This window comes from Miscanthus floridulus, chromosome 7 (genome assembly GCF_019320115.1).
Source record: "Miscanthus floridulus cultivar M001 chromosome 7, ASM1932011v1, whole genome shotgun sequence".
NCBI classification, from domain to species: Eukaryota; Viridiplantae; Streptophyta; class Magnoliopsida; order Poales; family Poaceae; genus Miscanthus; species Miscanthus floridulus.
The window spans coordinates 98,048,890-98,055,829 of record NC_089586.1 but is presented as its reverse complement, the minus strand read 5'-3'; positions in this window follow the sequence as shown (position 1 = coordinate 98,055,829).

The window sequence follows — 6,940 nt, the reverse complement described above, 5'->3', positions numbered from 1 at the left end:
TATGGGCATGGCTCAAGGTTAGGATCAAATGAGAAGGTCAAGATGACCCTATCTGCTTTGGAGCAGATAGGGCAAGGGTTGCTGGGGCTCATCTGTGTTTTCTCCCTTGGCTCTGTTTGACATGAGGCGAACTCGAACCCTTCGCAGGCCAGCCTTCGAACCCTGGTCAGTTGTCGCTTATCGAATGAGATGACTACCACTTCATGACACAACGTGAAGCGTTGTGATGCAACAATTGCATATGCGATGCTTGGATGTATGAGATGAATGTATGGATGAATGTATGCATCAGAATGGATGAATGAATGATCATGCACTAGAAAGCAAAAAGGGGTTTTGGTAGAGTTACCTCGATGGCTTGAGTGATAGGTTCAGGGAGCTCTTATTGGATATGTTTGAATGAAATCTAGGCCCATCATTCATGATGGAGTTAGCATAGCCCGCATGGGGCATCCCACTGCTCCTTACCTATCTCTCGACAGCTGCCCGAGCCATTCGATCGAATTCAGGTGACCCATTGGCCTCTTCTTGATGGAGATTCCATTGGTGGACTCTTCCAAACCCTGCCTAGGAAGGCGAAGTGTCGTTTGCGTGTGGTTGCGCCTTGTTTCATGTGCCCAAATTGTGATAGTGGTGGGCCCTACCCAGGCCACGTTCCATTAACCAGGTGATGTTTCACTAGGCAGGGCGCGTCCCATTAGCCAGGGGCCATGTCCTGCCGCACATCTTTCCTCTTTAAATAGGTGGAAGGGAGAGGGTTTTCCTCCAATCCTTTCACCTTTCTCCAACTGCTGCCTCTTCTTCTTCCTCTTTATCGCTAAGCCCATTCATGTGCCACGGCGGTTTCTAGGAAAGAGGAGGGTAAAGGGAGGGAGAGAAAGAAACTCACAGATTCGTCTGTAAATCCAAGGTGCAATGTTGAACTGGAGGCCTCCTACATGGATGAAGAGGTGATGGCTGCCTTCACAGAGAAGGGGATGCTCCTATTGAAGGAGGTGGTGCATTGGAGGGCTCCTGCACCAGGGGAGGTTGTTCCGCACCCCCAGGCTGATAAGGTCGTATCCTTCCTTGCCTTCCATGAGTGTGGGCTCGGGTATGCCATGTACTGGTTCCTGCGTGGGCTCCTCACTGAGTGGGGTCTGGAGTTGCAGCACCTCAACCCGATTGGGGTGCTGCACATCTCTAACTTTGTCACCATCTATGAGGCCTTCCTCAGGATGGAGCTGCATGTGGACCTCTTCTGGTGGATCTTCAACGGGTGAGCCCTGTTTGAGGGGAAGCCACCTAGAATCATGCTGGTTGGGGGGTTCGCCTTGCAGAAGAAGCCAAAGCCATCAGCCCCCTACCCTACGTACCCCCACTGTGACTCCAACTAGGGGTGGCACGGTGAGTGGTTCTACATTAGGAACCCAGTAGAGGCACCATTCCTGATGTTTACTAGAAGAAGGCCGAAGAGGAGGGAGAGCTAGTTGTGGGGTCCCGCTGGTCGGCAGAACAAATTAGAGGTTATCAAGATATAGCTTTAGTGGCTTGTGCAGCATGGCCTTGATGGGTTGTGGGTCTTCCATACATTCTTCTACTGTTGGGTCGCCCCATTGGCAGAGAGATGGCGGCCGATGTGGGAGTACTCTAGCCCAATGGATCCCGACCGTGTGTCGCTAGAGGAGTTGTCGACGGATGAAGTCTAGAGTCGACACGATCAGGTGCTGCAACTGAGGGATAAATGTTCCCTCGAAGGGATGCCCGAACCTCTTCATGCCATGAAGTTGTCCAATCTGGTATGCCCCCTTTTCTCGTGACCTTTTCCTTCTTGTTTTTGATGTTGTGATTGATTTTGAGTTGCTCATTTCGAAGGGACTTGTGGGCTATAAATCCCATCTACATCTTTTGAGGGGGCCAGAGGGCGTAGCTCGACAAGCTACCTAGAGGGAGGTGGTGCTTGCTAAGAAGAAGAAGAAAGCTAAAAAGGCCTAGAGGAGGTTTGAAAAGGAGAAGGAGATTAGTCAACGGGTCTGGGCAGGTGAGAGCTAGAGCGATGTGGAGATAGAGCTCGAGTAGGAGGAGCCCATAGAGATGGGTGGCGACATGAGTGCCTCTGAGGACGAAGGAGACAGGGGTGTTGTTGTGATCTCAGCGGAGCACCATTGGAGGTGGGCATGATACATAGATGCGCGACGATGTTCCTGAGTCAAGGAAGCACGTTGTGAGCAAAGACACTGCCCTCGAACGAGAGGCGAAGCGTGCATGAGCGCTGCGCCCTTCACAGGCGTTGTTGGCTCTACACCCCCTACTCTGAGTGTGGTGGACCATGCCAGTCGATCGAGGGGACATGATTGTTCCTCCGCGTCATTAGGGTCGATGCGTGTGCGCGACTCCCAATGGGAAGATGCCCCGCCAGTCATTCCGATGGTTTCACCACAACTGGTAGTCATGGCCATTCATGGACTAATCGAGGACCAGTCGGGTCGGCTCCTTCCTCGGTCGATATGAGAGGGCATGGGTCATGATCTGTGAGTGGTCCTTGTCTAGTCAACTCATCTTTAGCTAGTTGGGGCTTTAGGGCTCAGCCGCTGTCGTCTAGGTACGCATTCATACTCCCTCCTGTTCTCATAGCTGAGTTTTTGAGTGTGACTAACCTATGCTTTTCTTTTTTGATAGCAGCCAGGGGTTGGTGGGTCTAGGAATCTCCCCACCTCCCATACGAGAAGAGTGGAAACCCAGCCTACAGCGGGTCACAAGGAGCGATAGAGGAAACAGGCTGGCGATGGTGCGACCTTCCTTACTAGGGGTTGCATCTTCCTGGCCAGCTGCGAGCACGGTGGCAGCAGTAGTGATGATAATGGTGGTGATCCCCGTAGTGACGGTGGAGGTCAGGTCAGAGGTGACTCTCGTGGTCCCTCCTCCAATGGCTGTGGAGGAGGAGGAGAGGGAAACTGGGCTCTCTACCTCACCTGGTGGAGGAGCGCATGGTTCGCCTGCCTGGTTAGAGTTGGAGGGGTCTAGAGGAACCATGGCTAGACTAGAGGTAGTGCATCCGCCGGCCATCCCGCCATCTCAGGAGCTAGTGATGTTTCGGTCATCGCAAGATACTGTGGTGGCCAGATCTTCTAGTGGGTCGAGGGCGAGCCACGAGCTGGTGTGGCCTTGCCCAGGAGAGCCAGGAAAGGCCTAGTTCATCCTTTGTGATGAGGAGGAGGTGAAGCTATGGCACCTACTCAGGGAGAGAGAACTATTGTAACACCTCAGGTGTTACGAGCTTGCTTAGCACCGAGGTTTAGGCCTAAGAAGATTTACCGAAACAATTTTCTCGGATTTTAAATTTTTAACTTATGTTTAAAAATGTCTGACAACAATTCTAGCAAATAAGTGGTGGATGGTTTGTTCTATGGGATTAAGTGTGAAAAACAATTTTTATAAACCAATTAAAATATAGCCTGTAATTCATATTTAGTTAAAAGTTTGAAGTGCAAGTTTAGTACATAAAATGCTATTTTCGGCGCTTGAATTCTAACAAAATTTTCTAAATCTTAGTTACGTGTTTTGGTTTGATTTGTAGCATCAAAGTGTGTACTTGAGCCTTCATCACATTAGTAAGTTGTTTTCGGTTTGCTTTTAAAAGCGTGCGTGATGTCGTTTCGGCTAGCTCGGTCGCCGCCACTGCCTTGCTCTGCGCTGTGCTCCTGCCATCTCGGATCACGTCCAGGCTTGCTACACTACTATTGGTCCTGCCATTGCTACCTGCTTTGGCCAGCGTCGTCGCATCATCTTGTATGGCACTACACATAGTCGTGGCCCCGATCACAGTGACGATGGAATGCATCGCTACGTGGCCTGGCCCTACCGGCCATGTTGTGCCAGTCAATCCTGCCCACATTGTATTTATGATGAAGATGGCCAAGCATCATGGCTGCATCACCTTGTACTTTTCTGATTCACTGACCAGACCACATGCTCGGGTGTGCTCGCTCAGGTCTCCTCATCTTTTTCTCTGTGGTGCCATGAATGCATCTGTGGCCTCTATCTGCCTCTGCGTGTCTCTGCTCCTCTTTTCCCTTTTCCATTTGAGCTCTTCTTGAGCTCCTGAAGCATGCAGTGCCCACCGTGGTCTCGCACTACTCTCCCTCTCCCCTGCTCTCCACTTCCTCTTGTGCAGTGTCGGCTGCTCCTTCGCTACTCCACCTCCAGCGCTGGACCCACCACTTTGCTCCACGGCGCTACCCCTCCTAGGCACCTCCTCCATCTCGGTCCGTGTCGTGGCCAGGCATGCCATGCCCCACTGCCTCTCCCATGCATGAGCTCTTTGGCCATGCTAGGCCTGCATCTTCCCTATGTTGGATCCTAGCACCTGCTCGCCCTTCCCCGCTGTGCTGCCCCGACATCGCAACATCCCATGCCACCCTGGTATAGTCTGGATAGCTGCTCTCTAGTGTGCCATGCCGCAGCGCTGCTCCTCCCTACCATGGTTGCTAGCCTCGGGCCATGCGCAGCGGCGGCGCTGGCGTGTCTCCTACCACTAGGTCACCGAGGAGGTTCACCGTCACCCGGAGGATGGCCGCGCACAGCTCCGCCTCACCAGAGCCTCCATCACCAATGCCTCGCCCTCTCTCGCAGCGCCACCATGGAACGCCGCCATCACCCGTGCCCATGGTCACTTGTGCCGCCTCCTCTTCCTCCCCTACGCTCGGCACCCTGGCGTCTGCTCCCTTGCCCCGGCACGCTGCGCCGCCGCGTGGCCACCATGGTTGCGCCCTCCGCCATCCTCGTCATGGCCGCACCATCATAGTGGCCATCCCACGTCGCCCCGCACCACCACCTTGCCACTGGCGTGCCCTCACCACAAAGCCACCCGGTCATGAGCACCGATGCACGTGGCCGGAGCTCCATGCTCTAGCTCTGGCCGAGCTGTGCCCACTAGCGGGTGCGCCCGATAGCGATCAATCCATAATGCCGCCTCCTCAACGTCGTCGATGACCTCATGGCTGGATTTGGCCACCTACTGGATTCCCTAGCTATGCTCTGCTTTTGAAGATGAGAAGGGTATGAATCAAAGTAGAAGTTTTGTTCAGGGTTCTAGGTGTAAAATACGTGACTCATTTAAATAGTGTCGGTGGATCTCGAGTTGAATAGAGGTAAACGCAGGGACATTTTTGCATAACCGCCTATCTAGTTTGGGCAGGCCATGCAGGGCTGGCCTGTGGTCACCCCGCTTGGGCTATCTTGGCCACGTGGGCCGGCTAGTGGGCCGCTCGCGCGCCCCTCCTAGGCTCGCCGCGTCGCTTGGGCCGGCCTAGTGCCGTGCTGTGCGTTGGGCCGCGCATCCGTGTGGGCCAGCCTCTCTTGGCTGTTGGCCACCATTGCACCGCGTTGAGCCGTTCACATGCCTGTGGGCCGCTGGGCCGATTTGATGGCTGCTGACCCTTTAGTTCTAAAGTGATTGCTAATTTAGTTCGGGAATAAACTTGTAAAGTCAATATAAAATTTTGTAGTTGTTCAAAAATTATGAAACCAATTTTGTTAGACTCCTAAAATCATGGTCTATCTATTAGCATAATTAGTTCATTTAGTTTTAAAATGTTTTCAGGGTTGCTCTAATTATTTCAAGAGGTTTAATATTACTAAAATGTAAACTTGTAGGAATTTCCGTGATAAATCATTGATAGTATTGACTTTAAAAATTTTATAGTAAATTACTAATATTATTAGCTGCTCAATGTAATTTTTGTAGCTCTAGAATAATTAATTTGCTAGATAGATAATGATGCCCTATTTCAAATAATGAGTAAATCGATAGAATGAAATAAAGAAATAACTTGAGTTTGTATAACTAAAATATTTGTTGGGAAATAATGCCTTAATCGACGACGTGGATACATAGCATAAGTACGGTCATCGTTAGAACTAGCTCGTTAACTTGAAAGTCATAAATCGTATATTACAAGTCACAGTTGCCATCGATTAATTATGTCTTTGCATTGCATCACATTGCATATCATAATAGGGACGTTGATGGATCGTGGAGTCATTGGGAGTTGCTAGAGAAATGGTGCTTTTGGAGATCATGTCGCTATGATGGAAAGCTAATTTCTAATTATATTTTATCCAGGCAAGCCCCGGTGCATAACCCCTACTTTTCTGCACTTTAAATTATATTTATGCTTTAAGTTTTAAGGAGTTGAATGAAACCCACTTGCATATATATATATTTATCTTATGAGTCTTACTAGTTTGATAGGATCATATAGATTGCTATGCTATAGGACTTCGATAGAAGTTGAATGATTGCCTGTCACTTGTGAGAGATAGGAAATATATTACTGTATTATTATCACTTGGAATATATAAAATGGTGGAAAGGAAAATGGTGACCGGGCGGGGATATGGTTTGGGTATTGGTGGGTGTGAGAGGTTGTGTCCTGCGGCCACAGGGCATAGCTTGGTCACACTGCTTTCCCTGTCTGTGTCGGTTAAGGATCGGCCATTGCATAAGACGCTAGGTAAGTCACAGATTTATTATCCCGAGCACATACTTGTGTATGGGCACTTGGATGACTTGTTACTCTCTTGTTATGGGTTTCGGCTCTTTCTAGACCGACTGTCATGGTGGTTTTTGGGTTAGAAGGTCCTTGCACCATACTGAGTTCGGGACTCAGGGGCGGGGGCTTAGAGTCCCAGTTTGGATGGGGACCTGGACCCCCGTAACAGGAGGGTAGTGGGTTGGTCCTACTTGTGCCCATGGTACAAGTAGGGTGTGTGTTTTTGGGGTACCCAGCTAGGCACATTGATTCACGAATCGCCGTTGTGTTGGTATGACTTGTCTTAACTCTAGCACCGTAGTAAGAACTAGAAGATGAAAGATAGAAAAAGGAAATCTGATTGCTTACCACATGCTTGAAAGTAGCACAGATGCTTACATAGAATGGTTAGTTAATGAACTAATGCA